This window comes from Macaca fascicularis, chromosome 5, assembly GCF_037993035.2.
Source record: "Macaca fascicularis isolate 582-1 chromosome 5, T2T-MFA8v1.1".
NCBI lineage: Eukaryota > Metazoa > Chordata > Mammalia > Primates > Cercopithecidae > Macaca > Macaca fascicularis.
In genome coordinates, this window is record NC_088379.1 from 51,602,552 (window position 1) to 51,624,710 (window position 22,159).

General features: G+C 38.2%; 1 long non-coding RNA gene across 2 annotated transcripts in view; it reads left to right on the forward strand.

Annotated features, from left to right (window-relative positions):
- The window catches only part of LOC107129720 (uncharacterized), a 37,952-nt gene extending 18,346 nt beyond the window's left edge, over positions 1-19,606 (forward strand). The window contains exons 1-3 of one of the 2 annotated variants that reach the window (XR_001490759.4): positions 3,260-4,880; positions 6,456-6,547; positions 18,399-19,606. This is a non-coding gene — a long non-coding RNA (uncharacterized lncRNA). Of the gene's footprint in view, positions 1-3,259; positions 4,881-6,455; positions 6,548-18,398 lie in introns of those variants that run through there. The other variant, XR_010586829.2, reaches the window with a different exon arrangement.
- The last annotated feature ends 2,553 nt before the right edge of the window (positions 19,607-22,159 follow it).

Sequence of the window (22,159 nt, forward strand, 5' to 3'; positions counted from 1 at the left end):
TATGTATACCATTGAAATTAAGTTGGTATTAATCAGAACTAGATCATTATAAACTAAGATGTTAATGGCAACTCCCAGGGCAGCCAGTAAGAAAATAACTCAAAAATATATAATAAAAGAATTGACAAGGAATTAAAATGGTACATGAGAAAATATTTAACACAAAAGAAGGCAATATTAGGGGACTTGAGGAACAAAAAAGACAGGTAGAAAACAGCAAAATGGCTGACATATATCCCACCTTATCAGTAATTAAATTAAATATAAATGGTTTATGCTCTCTGTTTAAAAGCAGAGACTGGCAGAATGAATAAAAAAATGATCCAACTGTATGCCATCTACAAAAGACTCACTTTAGATTCCAAGACACAAGTAAATTGAAAGTAAAGGACGGAAAAAGATGTGCCATGCAAATAGTAACCAAAGAGATGGAGTAGCTATACCAATATGAGACAAATAGATTTTAAGACAAAAAAAGTCACTAGAGACAAACAAGACATTTTGTTGTGCTTAAAAGGTCAATCTGTCAGGAAGACAAATTTATAAACATATATGCACCTAACAACAGAGTCCCCCATTATGAGAAGTGAAAACTCAGAGTTGAATAAAAAAAATTAAAAATTAAAAAACAGTAGTTGGGACTCCACTTTCAGAAGGAGAGAGAACAACCAGGCAAAAAATAAACAAAAGAAATAGAAGACTATAAAGCAATGATGCCTAATAAATAACCATAGGACATTCCAACAGCAGAATGCACAATACTTTCATGTACCCATAGAATATCCTATGAGGTAGACCATATATTAGGCCACAAAAGAAGCCTCAGTAAATTTAAAGGGATTGAAATTATTACAAAATGTGTTATCCAACCACAATTCAATGACATTTGAAATCAGTAGCAGAAGGAATTTCGGGAAATTCAACATATGTGAAAATTAAAAAACATACTCCTAAATAACTGAGAAGTCAAAGAAGAAATCACAAGAGAAATTCAGTCACACTTGGAAACGAATAAAAATGAAAACACAACATGCCAAAATATAGAATGCAGCTAAAATAGTACTTAGAGGGAATTTATAGAAATATAAATTTGAAATTCAAATTCTATCAATTAAACAATCAATAACTCTTTAGATTTAGTAGAAAATCCTAAAGAATCTACTAAAAATCTGTTAGAACTAGCAAACTATTTCAGCAAGATTGCAGGATACAAGATCAACATACAAAGGTCAATATACAAAGATTATAGTTTTAGACACTTGCAATGAGCAATCCAAAAATAAAATTAAAAAACAATTCCATTTATGATGTTATCAAAAATAATTAAAAGAATAGGAATAAATTTAACAAAAGAAGTACAAACCTTATAGTCTGAAAACTAGAAAATATATTTGAAAGGAATTAAAGAAGATCTAAATAGAAGAAATCCTATGTATATGGATTGGAAGACTGAACGTTGTTAAGATGACAGTACGCCCCCAATTAATCTACAGATATGATACAATTCCTATTAGAATCCCAGTTGACTTCTTTATAGAAACTGTCAAGCTGATTCTAAAATATGTCGAGAGATATTAATAGCCAAAACAATCATGAAAAGGAAGAACAAAGTACAATAGCTCACACTTCCCAATTTCAAAACCTACTACAAAGCAATGGTTATCAAGACAGCATAGTACTGGCATAAGAATAGACATGTAGATCAATGGAGTAGAACCGAGAGTACAGACATCGGTCCTACATTTATGGTCCACTGAGTTTTGACAAGAGTGCCATGATTATCCATTGGGGAAAGAAGAGTCCCTCCAACAAATGTTGCTGGGACACCCGGATAGTTACAAACAAAAGAATGAAGTTTACACTGTGTAAAAAACTAACTTAAAATAGATGAAAGACCTAAATGTAATAGTTACAACTATAAGACTCTTAGAAGAAAACACAGCTGGTAGGTAAATCTTCATGACCTTGGATTTGGCAAAGCATTCTTAGACACGATACCAAAAGCATAAGTAACAAAAGGAAAGATAGATAAATTGGACTTAATCAAAATTAAAAACTTTTGTTCCTCAAAGGACACCAACTAGGAAGTGAAAGGCAACCCACAGAATGGGGGAAATATTTGCAAGTCGTATATCTGATAAGGGACATGTACCTAGAATATATAAAGAACTCTTACAACTCAGTAATAAAAGACAAGTAACTCAATTAAGAAATCGGACCTAAATAGGCATCTCTCCAAAGAAGATCTACAAATGTCCAATAAACACATGAAAAGATGCTCAGCATTATTAGTTATCAGAGAAATGCAAACCAAAATCTTTTTGAGATATCACTTTAAACCCGGTAGGATGGCTTGAATCAAAAAGCCAGATAATAACAAGTATCTTTGAGGTTGTGGAGAAATCAGAACCTTTATATACTGCTGTTGGGAATGTAAAATGGTACAATTGCTGGCAGTTCCTCAGATGATTAAACATAGAGTTACCAGGTGACCCAGGAGCTCCACCCAAGAGAAATGAAAACACATATCCACATAAAAACTTGTACATAAAATTTTACATTATTTTTAGTTGACACATAATAATTGTACATATTTATGGGGTAGTGCGAGATTTCAATACATGTATACAATATATGTGCAATGATCAAATCAGGGTAATTAGCGTGTCCATCACCTCAAACATTTATTATTTCTTTGTTTTGGAAACATTCAAAATCCTCTCTTCTAGCTATTTGAAAATAAGCAACAAAGTATTGTGAACTATAGTCACCCTACAGTGCTATAGGACACTAAAACCTATTCCTCCTATGTTGCCGTACTTTCGTATCCATTAACCAATCTCTCCTTATTCCCCTCTCTTCCCACATTTTTAGCCTGAGTAATCACTACTGTACTCCTTATTTCTATATGAACTTTTTAAAGATTCCATCCAACCCCATTGGAAATGAGGAAAAACAAACAAACAAAAAAAATTAAGATTCCATATGAGTGACAATATGTGTGACTTTTTTGCCTGGTTTATTTCACTTACTAACATAATCGTGGCTATACTAATTTATGTTCCCACCAACAGTGTATAAGAACTCCCTTTTCTCCACATCCTTTCTGGCATTTGCTATTTTTTGTCTTTTTGATAATTGCCATTCTAACTAGGGTGAAATGATATCTCATTGCGGTTTTGATTTGCATTTCCCTGATAAGTGATGTTGAGCATTTTTTCATATGCTTCTTGACCATTTGTATGTCTTTTTTTTTTTCTTTTCTTTTTTTTTTTTTGAGACGGAGTCTCGCTCTGCCGCCCAGGCTGGAGTGCAGTGGCCGGATCTCAGCTCACTGCAAGCTCCGCCTCCCGGGTTCACACCATTCTCCTGCCTCAGCCTCCCGAGTAGCTGGGACTACAGACGCCCGCCACCTCGCCCGGCTAGTTTTTTGTATTTTTTAGTAGAGACGGGGTTTCACCGTGTCAGCCAGGATGGTCTCGATCTCCTGACCTCGTGATCCGCCCGTCTCGGCCTCCCAAAGTGCTGGGATTACAGGCTTGAGCCACCGCGCCCGGCCCATTTGTATGTCTTTTTTGAGAAATGTTCAGATCCTTTAAAAAATCAGATTACTATTATTTTTTTGTTGAGTTGTTTGAATTCCTTGTGTATTCTGCATATTAATTCTTTGTTGGATGAATAGTTTGCAGATAATTTCTCCCATTCTGTAGGTGGACTATTCATTCTGTTGATGGTTTCCTTTGCTGTGCAGAAGCTTTTTAGTTTGACAGAATTTCATTTATCTATTTTTACTATTGTTGTCTGTACTTTTGAGGTCTTATCCATAAAATCTTTGCCCAGATGAAGGTCCTGAAACATTTTCCGTTATCTTCTGGTAGTTTCTTAGTTTTGATCTTACATTAAAGTCTTTAATCCATTTTGAGTTGCTTTTTGTATATAGTGAGAGATAGGGGTCTAGTTTCATTTCTCTGCATCTGGATATCTAGTTTTCTCAGCACTATTTGTTAAAGAGACTGTTCTTTCCCCAAAGTATGTTTCTGTTGCTTTTGTTGAAAATCAGTTGGCTGTAAATATTTGGATTTATTTCTGGGCTCTCTATTCTGTTCCATTGGTCTGTGTGTCTGTTTTTATGTCAGTACCATGCCATTTTGATTATTATAGTTTTGTACCATATCTTGAAGTCAGGTAGTATGATGCCTCCAGCTTTGTTCTTTTTGCTCAGGAGTGGTTTAGCTATTCAGGGTCCTTGGTGGTTCCATATAAATTTTAAGATTGTATGTTCTTGTATGTGAATTTTTATAGCAGCATTATTCATAATAGCTGAAAGATAGAAACAACTCAAACGTCTATCAGCTGACAAATGGATAAATAAAATGTACTACATACTATAATGGAACATTATTAAACCATAAAAAGAAATAAAGTACAGATAAATGCTACAACTTGCGTAAACCTTGAAAATATGCTAAGTGAAAGAATCCAGTCACAAAAGTCTACATATTACATGATTTTATTTATAAGAAAGTCCAGAATAGGGAAATATATGAAGACAGAATGCAGAATAGTGATTGCTTTGGGCTGCAGGAGAGATAGCAGCCCCAAGGGAGGGTTATAACTAAAAGACATGTCACCTTTTTTGAAGTGATGAAACTGTTCTAAAATTGGTGATGGTTGCACATATCTGTGAATTAAATCTGTTGTATACTCTAAATAGGTGAATTGTATGATATTAAGTTATAGCTCAGTAAAGCTGTTTTTGTTTTTTTTTTTTTTTAAGATATCAAATCTACAATCTCATCTTCCATCTTAAAGTAGAAAAAGAAGAACAAGGCCGGGTGCGATGGCTCACGCTTGTAATCCCAGCACTTTGGGAGGCTGAGGTGGGTGGATCACTTGAGGTCAGGAGTTTGAGACCAGCCTGGCCAACATGGTGAAACCCCTTCTCTACTAAATGTACAAAAATTAGCCAGGTGTGGTGGTGCACTCCTGTAATCCCAGCTGCTTGGGAGGCTAAGGCAGGAGAATTGCTTGAACCCAGGAGGGAGGCAGAAGTTGCAGAAAGCCAAGATCTCCACTGCACTCCAGCCTGGGTGACAGTGTGAGACTCCATTTCCAAAAAAAAAAAAAAAAAAAAAAAAAGAAAAAAGAAAAAGAAGAACAAATGAAACCCAACATAAACAGAAAGAAAAAAACTAGAGTGGCGATAATGAAATAGAGAATAGAAAAACCGTAAAGAAAATCAACAAAGCTCAGGCACGGTGGCTCGCACCTGTAATCCCAGCACTTTGGGAGGCTGAGGCGGATGGATCACAAGGTCAGGAGATTGAGACCATCCTGAACAACACGGTAAAACCCCATCTCTACTAAAATACCAAAAAAAAAAAAAAAAAATTAGCTGGGCATGGTGGTGCACGCCTGTAGTCCCAGCTACTCGAGAGGCTGAGGTGGGAATAGTTTGGACCCGGGAGACAGAGGTTGCAGTGAGCCGAGATCGTGGCACTGCACTCCAGCCTGGCAACAGAGCAAGACTCCATCTCAAAAAAAAAAAAAAAAAAAAAAAAAAAAAAAAAAAAAAAATCAACAAAACTAGATGCTGGTTCTTAGAAAATACCAACAAAATTGAATGAAAAAGTAACTGATAGGAAGTCAAATAAGAATAATAAGAATTATTATTCTTTAGAGACATGGTCTTATTTTATTGCTTAGACTGGAGTGCAATTGTGCAATCATAGTTCACTGCAGCCTTGAACTCCTGGGCTTAAATGATCCTCCCACCTCAGCTTCCTGAATACCTGGGACTATAGGTGTGTATCACCACACTTGGCTAATTTTTAAATTTTTAGTAGAGATTGGGTCTTGCTATGTTGTCCAGGCTAGTCTCGAACTCCAGATCTTCAGCAGTCCTCATGCTTCAGCCTCCCAAAGTGCTGGTATTATAGGTGTGAGCCACTGTACCTGACCAAATAATTATTTGTGTATTTGGGAAACTGGATTTGAGACCTAAATCTGCTACTACATTTCTGATGTGAGTTTGAGAATTTCCCTTAACCTTCTTAGGTTTCACTTCCTTATCTTTAAAATTAAAGTGATTCATATGGATTCAATAAAATCTATTTCAACAAATTTAGCATTTGTAAGTTCCTACCATTAAGAAGATATAATTCCTATTGTGTCAGATGTGAAATTATTCTGTTTTGCAAACTGACCTAAGCCAATTTGGCTATTGTCAACAGACAGATTCCCTCAGTAAATGTTGGTACCTGTGATCATTAGGGGTGGATGGAAGCTGTATCTCCTTTGCTACAACCTTGCTACCCAGAGCTATTTTTTGATAAAACCTAGCTTTGAATCAAATTTTGCCTCAGATACAAATATCTATTGTTCTGCAAGCACAAAAACAATTATATAGCCAGTACATATAAACACAGTGAAGTCCTCATTCTCTCTCCTTTTAGGTTTCTGAGCAAGATGCTTGCATGAAAGATTCAATCTAATGCCAATGCAAAAATATTGTGAGAGCAGCAGGATCAGCTAGGCTTCCAGTTGGGTAAGGCAATCAAATTCTTTGTTTTGATGTAGGTAGGGGGAATCATAGCATTGAATGCACTTCTATTTCTAGAGTCAACTCTAAAGATGTTAAGCTGCTAGTCTTGGCTGATTCTTATATCCCATTCATCAAAGGGCAGAAGTGTCTGCACAATTTGTTAAGCTAACTACACATCAAGAATATCACTCATTTCACCAATGAAACGTTATATCTAACCTTGTGTCAGCTATCTGTTGCCACAATGATACTGTATAACAAACAACCAGAAAGCCTTAGTGCATAAAAAATAAAGTTTATTGCTCAAGTGCTTGAGTTCAGTGGAGGGTCAGTTAAGCAGCTCATCTGATCTTGCCTGAGTTTGCTTATATATTTGGGGGTCAGTTGGCTGTTGGCTGGGGCTACTGGGGCAGCATAGTTTTGTTCCATGTGCCTGTCATCCTCCAGAAGACTATGCAGGGCATGTTCTCATGGTGATAACAGAGATGCAAGACCAAATAAGCTCAATCAGCAAGCTCTTTCCAAGTGTGTGCTGATGTCACATCTGCTAACATCCTATTGGCCAAAGTAAATTACATGACTGGGCTAGAGTTAAGGGGTGGGCAAACACACTCTCCATAGTGGGAGGGCACTGGTGTTCTCACTGTGTTATTCGTCTCTGTAATGTTGCTTGTTTCTGTTTTTGAATTAGGTATAGAATTAAAAAAACCCAAGATAAAAGCGGTGAATATCATGTTGCTTTCATTTTACGAGGTCTGTGGCTGTGAATTAACACATGCCATGAGTTCATATGTCAGAAAACTGCTTTAGTGTTGTGTTCTAGTCATTAGTGTCCATGGAGGAAATATTTATCTACTGTTACACATCTTTATCAGCAGTGTTAGATACCATGGTTTAAATGGTACTGGAAAATGGTTTTTTAATCTGGCTTATCTTTTGAGGCTCTCAGTCTTCAAATAGTGAGTCTTGCTGGGGTCTATTAACTAGGCCAAATCAAGAACCCTTTGCTAACCCGTGAAGCTGGAGAATAGAAATGGAGAAAGTTGAACATCATATAAGCTAATTTTTGTATTGTCCACTTGGTGGTAGAATTGTTTTCAGATAGTGTGAAGAGTAATGAGCCAAGTAAAAGAGAAATAGAATTTTATGAATTCTAAGCCAGGAGAAAAATGCAGCATGTGTTTTAAATAGGTATTCTAATCAGCATTATTACTTTTACTAAAGTACAAAAGATAGTGTAATCCAGGGTAGGTGTGTTTATGTAATAAGTTTTAAATGTGTTTAATTTTTTTTAAGGAGTAGCGATAATTCTATTTCCCAACACATCAAATGAAGCTACTTGCTTACTGGTTAGAGTTCAGTGCTCAGAAATATAGATTTTAGAGATTATCTTAATTTGGGTATTCCTTAGCACTATTTAATCTTTTTTTTCTCCTTTTAAAATTAGAAAAGTTCTTGTATGAAATAACACTACTCTTACAACGTTATATAAGTCCTTCGCACTCAAAGTATGCTGGGAGTTCAAGATCAGCCTGGGCAATATGGCGAAACCCTGTCTCTACAAAAAAAAAAAAAAAAAAAAAAAAAAAAAAAAAAAAAAAAAATTAGCCAGGCATGGTGGTGCACACCTGAGGCAGGAGGATTGATTGAGCCTGGGAGGTCGAGGCTGTAGTGAGCCATGATCATGCCATTGCACTCCAGCCTGGGCGACAGAACAAGACCCTGTCTCAACAAAACCTCCAAAACAAAAAACAAAAAACAAAGTGTGGTCAGCAACATTGGTATCACTTGGGAGCTTGTTAAAAACATGGGGAATCTTGGCCTTCACTCCACACCTACTGAAACAGACTGAAATTTAACAAGGATGATCCCCAGGTGATTCGAGTATAGTTTTACATGCACTGTTCTCCACTGGTGGAATGCAAACAGTGGATGATGAGGTACAAAGGGAAGAAAAGTGGGACAGATATCAGGACTGGAACCATTTAACAGGTATTCGTGGATCTGTTCTGAACTTTCAATCGCCCATGCTCCAGCACTGGAGATTGTGTTTAAGAAGCCACCTGTAGTTCTTTTAGAAAGGCAGAGTGTGTCACTAATTCATCAACTTATCAATCAATCATCAAAATACAGGAGATTCTGTTTTGGCCTAGCCAGCCACTGATGGTGTGACATTTGATAGGGCATTAATCTCTAAGTCTTTAGCATCCTTATCTGGAAGCAATGAGATGGTTGGGCAAGTTCATCCCTTTCAGCTTTTTGGAAGATGCTATGCTTTTAGGCAGAGTTGATAGTCAACGGGTAAACACAGATGGCCCTGTCCCCATCTTTAGATTGGGTTTTGTTTGGAGTGGCTGGTGCCGGTGACCTACTGGTAGTTAGGTGGTTTGAATATTTTTCCAAACAATGATTATAGGGGAACTTTCCAGGTGCAGTGGCTCTGCCTGTAAGCCTAGCACTTTGGGAGGCCAAGATGGGAGGATTGTTTGAGCCCTGAAGTTTGAGACCAGCCTGGGAAACATAGCAAGACTCTGTCTCTATCAAAAAAATTTTTTCAGGCTTGGTGCAGTGGCTCACACTTGTAATTTCAGCCCTTTGGGAGGCTGAGGTGGGCAAATCACTTGAGCCCAGGAGTTTGAGATCAGCCTGGGCAACATGGTGAAATCTCATCTCCACTAAAAACACAAAAATTAGGCAGGTGTGATGGCATGTGTCTGTAAACCCAGCAACTCGGGAGGCTGAAATGAGGGGATTGCTTAAGCCTGGGAGGTCGAGGCTGCAGTGAGCTGTGATCATGCCACTGCACATCAGCCTGGGCGACAGCGAGGCTCTGTCTAAAAACATCTTTTTTTCTAAATTTAAAAAATAATTATAGCGGAGCTAAGTGTCAGGGACTGTTAGGGACTAAGTAGTACCATCATAGGTTCTAGAGTACTTGCTTGTCTTGGACTCAGATACATGTCTATGTAGAACTGAGGTATCAGAAAGTTGAATTAGGCAGAGCAGAGAATGGAAGGTACATAGGCTTTAGTGTCAGTCTTGGGTTTCTATGCTAGTTCTGTTGTTTGCTAGTTATATGGTTTTGAGTACATTACCTAAAATCATGTAGTATCTTTTTTTAGGCTATAACATGAGATTAACATAATAATAACATGTACTTCCAAGTAAAATTGCAAGGAATTAATAAGAGAATTTATGTAGAGGGTCTCACAAGTGGTGGATGCTCAGTAGATGTTAGTTTCCTTTTCACTTGTGTGTCCATACCCAAATAGCTTGTATGTAGAGCTTTACTTCTGCAAACTTCTATAAGGTGATGCAGCAAATGAACAAAGACACCAGGTACCTTAATAAATTACAAAAAAAAGCATAACTAATCGTTAGAGCAATTCTAGTTGGTGTGGAGGGAGGTTATACATCCACCTGAAACTCTTGCCAAAATGAAAGTTGGACTTTCTTCTTTCAGCCAGTGATCTTTCAACATTTTTGCTTGCAAGCTCTCTTCAAGCATTTTGAAAAAAACAAACACAAAAATAGCTATGTATTCCACATGCATCTTAAAGTTGACATCTAAAATTTGTCATCATAAGTTTTTGCAAAGGATGTGATTTCTGGCATAATATAAATATTACCATTTGAAAATAAAACTATTGTTTATCTATCATAGATTAGAATATTTAAAGTAAGAAGCACCCTGGGTACTCATCTACAAGGTGGACCATTCTGAAATTTTACAGTTCTTAGTGAGAAACAGCTTGGTGAGGACTTGCTTTCCCCAGCATCTCATTCTGTGCCTGGGTGCTCCTATAGCTTTATTTCAAGGAAGAGAAGGTGAAAAGTTACATATTTATTCCTGACAGTTCAACATTGCATCTTTGAATAAAAGCTGGGGTTGGCGAACTCTTCTATTTTTTTGAGGAGGAGTCTCGCTTTTGTCACCCAGGCTGGAGTGCAATGGCGCGATCTCAGCTTACTGCAACCTCCGCCTGTCGGGTTCAAGCGATTCTCCTGCCTCAGCCTCCCGAGTAGCTAGGATTACAGGTGCCTGCCACCACACCCGGCTAATTTTTTTGTATTTTTAGTAGAGACAGGGTTTCACCATGTTGGCCAGGCTGGTCTCAAACTCCTGACCTCAGATGATCTGCCTGCCTCTGCCTCACAAAGTGCTGGGATTACAGGTGTAAGCCACTGCACTCGGCTGGCAAACTTTTTCTTAAAGGACAAAATAGTACACACTTTAGGCTTTGAGGGTCATACAGTCTCTGTTGTAATTAATCAGCTCTCCCATTGCAGTTTGAATGCGGCCACAGGCAATACATAAATGAACGAACAGGCCTGTGTTCCAATAAAACTACATACTCTTTTAGCAGTCACTCCTCATCTCCCTCATCACACTCATAACCCCCATCTCCCATCCTCTGCCCCCATCCCTAGGCAACCACTTATCTACTTTCTGTCTCTGTGGATTTGCCTATGCTGGACTTTTGGAAACCTACTTAGAACTCACTCTGGTGATTTTGTAAAAACCCAATTCTCTATATTAAATCTGTTTTTGCTTAAAATGCCTTGAGCGGTTTCTGTTTCTTGTACTGAACCCTAACTGGTTCAGAGTTAAAGGAGAAAAACGAAGAATTTTCAACTTTTAAAGAAGAGCTATGTTTTTGTTTTTTTTCTTCGAGAGGGAGTCTTGCTCTGTTGCCCAGGCTGGAGTGCAGTGGCATGATCTTGGCTCACTGCAACCTCTGCTTCCTGGGTTGAAGTGATTATCTTGCCTCATCCTCCCGAGTAGCTGGGATTACAGGCATGTGCCACCACTCCCAGCTAATATTTATTTATTTATTTATTTATTTATTTTTGAGATGGAGTCTCCCTCTGTCGCCCAGACTGGAGTGCAGTGGTGTGATCTTGGCTCACTGCAACCTTCACCTCCCAGGTTCAAGCTATTTTCCTGCCTCAGCTTCCTGAGTAGCTGGGATTATAGGCATGTGCCATGAAGCCCAGCTAATTTTTGTATTTTTAGTAAAGACGGGGTTTCACCGTGTTGATCAGGCTGGTCTCGAACACCTGACCTTGTGATCCACCCACCTCAGCCTCCCAAAGTGCTGGGATTACAGGCGTGAGCCACCGTGCCCAGCCTAATTTTTGTATTTTTAGTAGAGATTGGGTTTCACCACGTTGGCCAGGCTGGTCTTGAACTCCCAGCCTCAAGTGATCTGCCCGCTTCAGCCTCCCAAAGTGCTGGGATTATAGGTGTGAGCCACTGCGCCTGGCCAAGAGCTTGTTTTTTTAATGAGTGATAATGAGTCTCAAATCGCTACATTTAGATTCAAGTGTATACATGTTAAGACACCAATACTTACAGCACACCAAAAATTATCCTTTTAAACTAATTATATTTACAATAAAAATTTAGATGTTTCACTTAAAACTATGCAGAAGAACACTAAAGTCATAATGGCAAGATAAATAGTTTTGCAAATTTCTGAGAGGTGAAATGCACGTGCAGGAGTCTGAAGGCTTGCTTCAGGCTGCACATGATTGTCTCCAGAATGTTCTTGGAACCTAAGCCTTTGACTTTATACTTTCTGGCTTCATTCTTTAAAATATGTCTATTAGCATTACAAGTCATTTTTGTTTGATTCCTCAAAACACCATGTATTTATTTAAAACTTTCTAACAATACGGACATGATGGTTCTACCTTTAACTACACTTTCTAGGGGTCACTGTAATTAACATATTTTATCCTTTGAGATCTTTCTCTGAGACAGGAGCTGTAAGGGAAACTTACTCTGTATAGTAGATGACTTCTTGAGGTGTCTCCTAGGATCTAAGATCTACATATAAAATTAGTGTATTTCTTTGAAAGCCTAGCACAGTGCCCTACCCGTGGTACTGAAATCAATCTTTGTTGATACTCTCCTCTAATTTAAATGATTCAGAGCCTTGCCAAGGAGTTAAAAAGTAGATCATTTAAGACATGAGTCTGAACTGCACATCTTTGTAAGATCCTCTGCACAGCCAGTGCTTTTTTTTTTTTTTTTGGTAATTAAATACTTTATTCACTTTTTAAAGAATGTGGATACCTATAACAAAGAAATAACAAATGTCTTTTTTGTCAAGGGTTATTTTTGTGATGTGAACAAAATGAGGTGATTCTTTATGCTATATCATATTCAGTAAAAATAATACTGATAATACCTGAATTTATAATTGTTTTATTAAGTGCTTTATATTTTACTTCATAGGACTTTGAAATGTATCTTATTTGATCCTAGTAAGGCAGATTTAATAAGGTTATGCCCATTTTAGAGATGAGTAAATAGAGGCTAACAGAGGTTCATCAACTTGTGAAGGTCCCACCGTTAGTGGTAGAGCTTCAACAAAAACATTTTGACCTTAATGTTCTTTTCCCTGTGAATACACATAACATTGTCTAGCAATTGCCTTTATTAAATGATAATTGGGTAAGATGACTTTGGGGGACAATTTTGAGACAGTTGGCATATGCCTCTGCAATTTTTGCTTATTATTGCATCACTTTCTCGTTTTGGAAGTCAAATGGTACTTTAGCACAGTTACTATAACTCAATAAATTAGTTGTGGCCTGATGAGGGTGCTCTTATTCAATGTATGATTTGAGAATTGATGTTCAATCTAGTTTATAACATCACATATTGCTTAAGTAAATGAGTGTGTGAGTATATTTATCTTGGACCAAATAGAGTATTTTAGTTTAGATCTTCCCCCCTTTTCTTACCTGTGCAAAGAACTGGAATCTCAACTTTCCCCCCTTATTCTGAAGACACCGCAGTGTGGATTTAAAACAATAAAGAACCTTCCAAAGATCAGATTGATTTAACTCTGATTCTGGAGGGAGAGTATGGGAATACGGGAAGGGAGGCTGGATCTGTCTAGCACTGAGGATGGTCAGCAGCTGAGGAAACTCCTTTAAAAAGCCCTTCTGACCCTCTTCTCCCAACCCCAGTCCTAGCAGTCCAGGCATCACGTAAGTAGGATTCCTTTGTGCATGCCCTCAGCTCTTAGATTAGCTTCCCTAAACTTTTGGCTGACGACAAAAATTCTGAAGTGTAGATTTGTCCTTCTTGATTTACTGGCGGAAAAAATTACCTTTAGGTTCTGCTTTTATGTCCTAGCTGCTCATTTATGGACTGACATGGGTAATGCCTTCCTGGCTGGACCTTCTTCCCCTCTTCCACCGTCACACACACACACTCACACACACACACTCACACTCACACAGACACACACACACACACACACACACACACACACACACACACACACACCTCTCTCTCGAGCAGGTGCTTTTCCACCCCCTAATCCTGGGAGGCTCTAGATAGTAAAGGAACATCCTGTGCTCTGTCAACCCATTAAGCACTTTCATTGGCTTCCCTCTGGACAATATAATAATTTATTGAAACCCATTATAACTTGGAACATTGGATTCCTTAAATTAAATAGTGTCAGACAGCAGTGACTGCCACTTCCTAGGCTGGAAACTCTGGACAAGTTACCTAACTTCTTTAGTTTTCAGTTTCCTCTTTTACAGAGTAGGGCTAATAGTACCTACCTTAAAGTGTGGTTGTGACAATTTAAAGATTCTGTAGGAAAACCAATTAGCTTATGGCCTGATCACTATGTCTAGAATATCCTTTAAAAGAACTGACTTTATACTTTGTGGCTTCAGTCTTGAACAAAAAAGTTTATTAACTTTTAGAAATCATTTTTTCTTTGATTCCTTAAATCAGTGGTCCAAAGATCACTGATTTTTTGGTACCAGAGACTGGTTTTGTGGAAGACAATTTTTCCATGGACTGGGGAGGTGGGGTGCAGGGAGATGGTTTTGGGATGATTCAAGTGCATTATATTTATCATGCACTTTATTTCTATTATTATTACATTGTAATATAAAATGATGTAATTATACCACTCACCATAATGTAGAATCAGTAGGAGCCCTGAGCTTGTTTCCTGTAACTAGACGGTCCCATCTAGGGATGATGGGAGACGGTGACAGACCATCAGGTATTAGATTCTCGTAAGGAGTGTGCAACCTAGATCCCTCGCATGCGCAGTTCACAATAAGGCTTGTGCTCCTATGAGAATCTAATGCTGCTGCTGCTCTGACAGGAGACGGAGCTCAGGCAGTAATGGGAGCCATGGGGAGCAGCTGTAAATACAGATGAAGCTTTGCTCACTCACCTGCCACTCACCTCCTGCTGAGCAGCCCGGTTCCTAACAGGCCACGGACTGGTACTGGTCTGTGGCCTGGAGGTTGGTGACCACTACCTTAAATGACAAAACGTCATGTATTTATTATTGATATATGACAAATACTCAGTATTATTAAACATACTTGGTCATAGGCACCAACTTTAGGGACCAGGGTATTTTGGAGGGGGGCAGGACTAGTAAGAATAATCTTAGGAACAATAGCTTGAAATAGGGACCAAAGAATAGATCCTATAAAGTCAAAAGCAGGAACTTAATGATAAAAACTTAGGGTAGGGGGAGAGATTCAGGGTCCGCACAGGAAATTAGTTATCATTTTGGGATGTAGCATCTTTGGTATAAGTGGCAGTAAAGGGTGCTCAGATTACAGTGGGAATCTCAGTAATTCCCTCCCTAAGCAGCCTAATAGGAAGGATGACTCAGTGTGAAACATCCCTAGGTTGAGTGCTGGAGCAGCTCAGGGAAACTCGGATCAGTCCATGCATTATACTCAGAAAGACAGAGGTAGAAAAATCTACGGATTGGCACCTGAAATGATAAAATACAAGTATTTGCCTTCCTCCCTGAGTGTTTTACTCTTTCACAGTTTATTTTTATACATTTGAGATGATGTCGGTGCCCAGGATTTTCTAGTCAAGAAAGCGCTCATTTGGAGATCTCAGATATTTTTGGTTTGGCACACTTTTTATAGTAGTGGATTACTGAATTCCAGAGCATTTGAAATGACACAATTGATAGGATTTTTAGTGCTGAAAAAAGACGACTGTCCCAATATATATATAACCTTTCAGTGATGTTCTTTTTGTTACCATCACTAAGTTGGTGTTTTAAACTTATCTTTGTCTTCCTTTGTTTTCAGCTTCTTAAATGCTGCATTGAGAGGATGAAACAGAATGGGTGTGAACAAGAGTTCCCTGAGAAAGGATAGCTCTTAGAGAGAGAGGATGCTTACTAGACTCAAGAAGATACCAAATCATGGTGTGCATTTCTGTGTTGTGTTTGGAAGAGGAACTGAGGGTTGTTATGAAAATGAAGGATGTGTTCAACTTAGAAGAATTAAACCTCAACCATATGTCTCTTTCAAATGGCATTCTTGATTCCAAAATCTTAAGTAGAGTGTAAAGTTATTGATGGATACTGTAGTAGCCAGGCTAAGCTGAGCTATTCAGTGGAACAGATAAACCTGAAAATTTTAGTGGCTTAACACAACAAGATTTGTTTCTTTTTAATATCACAGTCTGATATAGATTGGGTTGGTCTCCTGCTTGGCTTTCCATCAAGCGACAACTCAGGGATCCAAGTTGCTTTTATTTGGAAACTGTCATCTTGAGAGCATTTTGTTTCCAGCTGTATGGACAGGAGATACAGAAGGTGTGGAGAAGTGCATCCTTCCTGGATCACAAACGATACATCACTTTTGCTCACATTCCACTGTTAAGAATTAGTGACATGATCCCACTGGGATTCATGGGGTCTGGGATATGGAATACGTGGATATTTGGCAAGCATGAACAATCTTTGCCACAGAAACACTACCTCTATTATGTTATTCTGTATCCCTTATCTTCTCATGGTAGATTTTGCGTAGGATTAGTATCAGGAAAAGATTTTTCTCTCCTAAAATGTTGGTATTCTTTTTCTTTTCCTCTGGAGTCAGGAACTTTAGATTTAATATTAATAACTATCTAATCTGAGATTTTTAGTAGCATCATGTATCCTATTTCTCTATTGTGTTTCTGGAATAGTTTTATTTTTGTATTTTAACTGACCGATTGTATTTGATTTTTTAAAAATTGCCATAATGCTTTCTAATTTTAGCTGTTCGTTTAATGAACACTTACCAATAGCAGATGTATTGATAAGGATGAAGGATGTTTTTAGCTGCAACAGAAAAAACTAATAAATGGTTTAAGCAATAAGAGTTTTATTATCGGATACAAGAAGTCTGGCCGTTCCAGGATAGGTTAATTCAATGGTGTGATATCATAGAGGATCATGTATACTCACTTTTTCTGTTTTATACACTTCAGCATTTGACGGAGTCTCCCCTTCCTGTCACATACAGCTCAGTAGTTCCAGATGTTGCTTGCCATGGTAGACCCTAGTCAGGCCTGGGTCTTGTGACACAGGAAACAAATATGCTCACAGACTGGTTGTCATGAAATGGTTGCAGTGTGGTGCCACCAGGCATGCATCACACCTACTCATCGTATGATATTAGATTATATAATCTGTGGAAAATGTTGCAAAATGATGCTAGTGGAAGGGTCAGAAACTATATCCAGACTTGGATGTTAGATCCAGGCAAATGACTTGTTGAAAAGAGATTTCTCTTTAGAGAGAAATCATGTTGGTGTACCAGGTAACATGTTTGGTTGTGGGGAGGGTGGGGAACTGCTTGGATAGCATGGTAGTGATAGAAGTGGTGACAAGCTGGATGCTGGATATAGTTAGAAGGATTAACTGATCAATTGGATGTGAGGAGTGATATAGAGAGAGATATTGGGAATGACTCCAAGTTTTGGCCTGAGTGATGGGAAAAATTGAGTTGCTATTTATCAAGATAGGGAAGACCAATGAGTTTGGTGCTGTCATAAAATAAAATGTATCAGATTTTTAGTAACAACTGGAAGTAAGACATTGCAAGGACTCAGGACTGGGCTGAGATAGAGTTCAGACGGGGAGCTGGAATCAGAGTGCTGCCCCAGGTCCCGGGACCCTGCCAGGCAGAAAAGACACTTGGCATGGGCAAGGACTCCAGTATGCCAGAGCCTCTTCCTCCTTTCTCAGGCCAAATTTGTGTCCTTGCAAAATTTGGCTACAGATGTTAAATTTACAAAGACCTCTGATACCCATTATCCCACCCAACCCTCTGGAGAGCCTTTGTAATGTGGTAACTGCTCCTATGCACATAGCCAAAGACTTGAAAACAGTCTCAGAAAAGCTGTAATTTCTACATTCATTCATTTAATGAACAGTTACTAAACACTTATTTCTTTATTTTTATTTTATTTGTTTATTTTTGAGGCAGAGTCTCAGTCTGTTGCCCAGGCTGGAGTGCAGTGGCATGATCTCGGCTCACTACAACCTCTGCCTCCCAGGTTCAAGCGATTCTCCTGCCTCAGCCTCCCAAGTAGTTGGAACTACAGGTGTGCACCACCACACCTGACAAATTTTTGTACTTTTAGTGGAGACAGGGTTTCACCATGTTGGCCAGGCTGGTCTCGAACTCCTGACCTCAAGTGACCTGCCTGCCTCTGCCTCCCAAAGTGCTAGGATTACAGGCATGAGCCACTGTGCCTAGCCCCAAACATCTATTAAGTACTTGCTGTATATGGTGAAATAAACCCCAGCTCTCCTGATTGAAGGCTAGTGTTCTTTTCACAAATCTTCAATACATCAAGTCCTACTTCTCTTTCTTTCTGTATTTAACTCATAAATATTCCTCTTCTGTCATTTGTGGTTTTGAAATGTCTGCAAACTCATGGATACTGTTTACTTCTACTGAATAGAATAAAGCAGAAGTGATGGAATATAACTTCAGAGGCCATTTCCTAAAAGCCACTGTGGCTTCCTACTTGTTCTCTTGCTCTCTCTCTTAGATCACTTGCTCTGGGGAAAGCCAGCTGTCATATTGTGAGCAGACCTATGAAAAGGCCCACTTGGTGAAGAACTGAGGCCTCTGACTGATGGACACATGGGTGACCTTGCAATCAAGTCTTCTGGCCCCAACCAAGCCTTCAGCTGAGACTGCAGCCTCATGAAAGATCCTGAGCTAGAAGCATCCTGCCATCCTAATAAGCCACTTGAATTTCTGACCCTTAAAAATTGTGAGATAATAAGCACCTGTGCTTTTTTTAAGTATTAGGTTTAAAAAATGCTGAAAAAATAAAGAAGAAAAAAGACAACTCATAATCTCACCACATTAAAAAGAATAGCTATAGAAAAATTCCAGTAGTATAAAAAATAAAAATGGAAATAACTCCCCACCATCCCCGATCTTTAGTTCTTTTTCCCACAGTGACATTTTCTTTCCCAAGACATGTTCATGCATATGCAATATATGTATGCAATATATGTGTAAACTCTTTAAGATGTTCACAAAAGGATCATGTTACACTCACTTGAAAAAATATTATATATTGAAGATGTCTTCATATCAGTATATATACATCTATCTTATTTTTAAAATAGATTTCCCATAATTTAAATGTACCATATTTCTTTTACCAGTCCCCATATATGGACATTTAGGATATTTCCAGTATTCTTTTCTGTTATAAATATGTGGTGATAAACACATATTTTGAGTACCCTCAAGTAAAGTCCTATAGGTAGCATTCTGGCATCATGTTGTATGTGCATTTAAAGTTGATGCTATTTACTTGTTCCACAATCTTTGCTCTGAGTTTACACTGATGAAGCATGGGAATGCTATATCCCCACAAACCTGTGCATAGTGTTGATAGTAGGCATTGTTTGCTATTTTCTGACTGTTTATTTTTTTTCTTTTGAGAATTGCCATGCCTAGAAGAGTGCTGGTCTTATAATATACAAGATAATAACTTGATAGCTAGCATTTCTGAGGCTTCTTGTGCTTTGCATATATTTACTGTTTTGATACTTACAAAGACCCTATGAAGTTGGTACTATTATTACCTGCTTATGGTTGGTGGGAAAACTGAGCCATAGAGAAATTAAACAGACTGTCCCAGGTCACACAACTCGGAAGGGTGGAGCCAGGATGCAAATGATATGGAATTTTAAAAAATGAGTAGTTGAGTGAATGAATAAATTGATGACCTGTTTACATCTTTTCTTATTTTTTAATTGAATTTTGTTTCTTTTTCTTTCTTATTTGTAGGATCTTTGTATATATTATGAATGTTAACTTTCCTATTCTACATGTTGCAGATATTCCCTCTGGTCTGTTATTTGTCTTTAACTCATTTATTTGCCACCTTTTGATATTCATTTCTTATTCACATTAGAAAACCCTCAAAGTAGTTAAAAATATGACCCCAGATATTGTTGTTAGAACATATTTGAGGAAAATAGTGATGATTTAGGTGTACAGATAAATTCTGATGTGGGTAATGCAGAGTCTCACTAAGTTCATCTAAATATGAAAAATAACCACAGGGGAATTAGTTGCTTTGTTCACACTGTAGTACTTTAACATTACAATTCCCCTTCAGGCATATTTATAATTGAAAAAGAAGGTGTTGGGGGCTTTTATATTATTAGATTGACATTTGGGGAAATGAGTTTTTACTTTATCTGCAACAAATGAATCCCAATTAGTTAAGTGGCTCTGGGCTAAAGGAACTATAGCGACTTTCTTTGTCATTTTCTTTCTACTTTTTGATATGCCCTTCCTTCCCATTCCTATGAACTCCTCTCATCCTGCTGAGCCAAGTCACATTTCCCTTTGCTTGAGGCTTCTAACCCTTCTCTGATGTCCTGAAGGATTCATCAGGGAGACTCTGTGGCAAACGTCTTTCTTTCCCGTGACAGCCCCACATTTGATTAGGTGTTCACTTTCCATCCTGTGTCCTCAGGAATGTGATTATATATCTAGCTTCAGAGTTTAAGTTTGAATTAGTCTAAGCCTAAGCCAGTGTTCTCAAACTCTAGCATGCATGAGATTCACTTGGGGAATGTATTAAAACACAGGCTGCTGATCTGCACCCCCAGAATATCTAATTCCATAGGTCTTGGGTAGGGCATTTCTATCAAGTTTTGAGGGAATGCTGATGCTGATGGCCCAGGGACCAAACTTTGAGAATCAGTGGTCTAAGCCAGTCACGATGATCCAGTATTGTCTGCCCAGGATTCATTTAGGAATGGACGCGTGCCCCAAATCCTGGTCCATGGCACTGAGGGGACGTCTTCTGTAGAAGGGTTGTCTCACTAATAAATGCATGGATGGAGACTCTCCTCCTTTGCTGGGTATATTCCTGGGTTTTTGTAACATTTGGAAGTTCTGTGTTCAATTTGTGAGCAGAAGGAAAGACTTTCATAAATTGAGGATTGCAAAGTGAGAAGAGTGGAGAGGATCTTGGTCCTGGAGGATGTAATTGTGCCACTGAAGAACCAGCTCTGGATCCAGCCTAACCCTGAGCTTTTTAGTAGAGCCATCATAAATACTTTGTGGAGTTTTATTAATAATTTGTATTAAGCATTAAATAACATTAAATCTATAAAATACAGATAATAACAATATATGAACACTCATTCACACAAAGCCTAGCATAAGAAAATAATATTGCCATTGCCCTTGTGGTCTCCCAAAGGCAATAATGGGTATTGAAGGTAATAAGGGGATGGAAGCTCCTGCTTCCCCTAACAAAATTTCCATCCCTGTAAAATTTGTATACACCATTCTCTGGCTTTGTGTGTGTGTGTGTTTTCAGTTTGTTTGTTTTTTAATTTTTTTAACCACATGTATTTGTATTCTTAAAAGTTTATTACTTACTTTTGCCTGGTCTTCAATATTGTACACATGGTTTCATATTGCATATTTCTTTTTAAACTTGTTTATGCAGGACATTATATTCCTCAGATCCATTCATGTTGTTATTGCAATTTATTTGCTTTTACTGCTATATGCTGCTACGTGACTATTCTACTGTTAATGAATATTTTGACTGTTTCTAGAGTTTTCTATTCTTTCTGTATTTCTCCCTCTCTTTCTCTCTGTTTTTTTTTAGAGTCAGGATCTTGCTCTGTTGCCCAGACTAAGGTGCAATGGCATGATCATAGCTCACTGCAGCATCAAACTCTTGAGTTCAAGCCGATCCTCCCATCTCAGCCTCCTAAGTAGCTACAGGAGAGCACCACGACTCCTGACTATTCTTTTTTAATATTAAATTATTATTATTTTTATTTTTCAAATTAAAAAAAATAGAGACAGAATCTTGCTATGTTGCCCAGGCTGCTCTCAAACTCCTGGGTCAAGTGATTCTCCTGCTTTGGCCTCCCAAAGTGCTGGGATTACACGCATGAACTACTGTTTGTTCGCTTGCTTGCTTGCTTTCTTTCTTTCTTTTTTTTCTTTCTTTCTTTCTTTCTTTCTTTCTTTCTTTCTTTCTTTCTTTCTTTCTTTCTTTCTTTCTTTCTTTCTTTCTTTCTCTCTCTCTCTCTCTCTCTTTCTTTCTTTCTTTCTTTCTTTCTTTCTTTCTTTCTTTCTTTCTTTCTTTCTTTCTCTCTCTCTCTCTCTCTCTCTCTTCCTTTCCTTTCCTTTCTTTCTTTTTCTCCTCTTTCCTTCCTCTCTTTCTTTCTCTTTTCTCTTCCTCCCTTCCTTCCTTTGCCCTCTCTCCCTTCCTCCCTTTCTCTCTCTCTCTCTCTCTCCTCTCTCTCT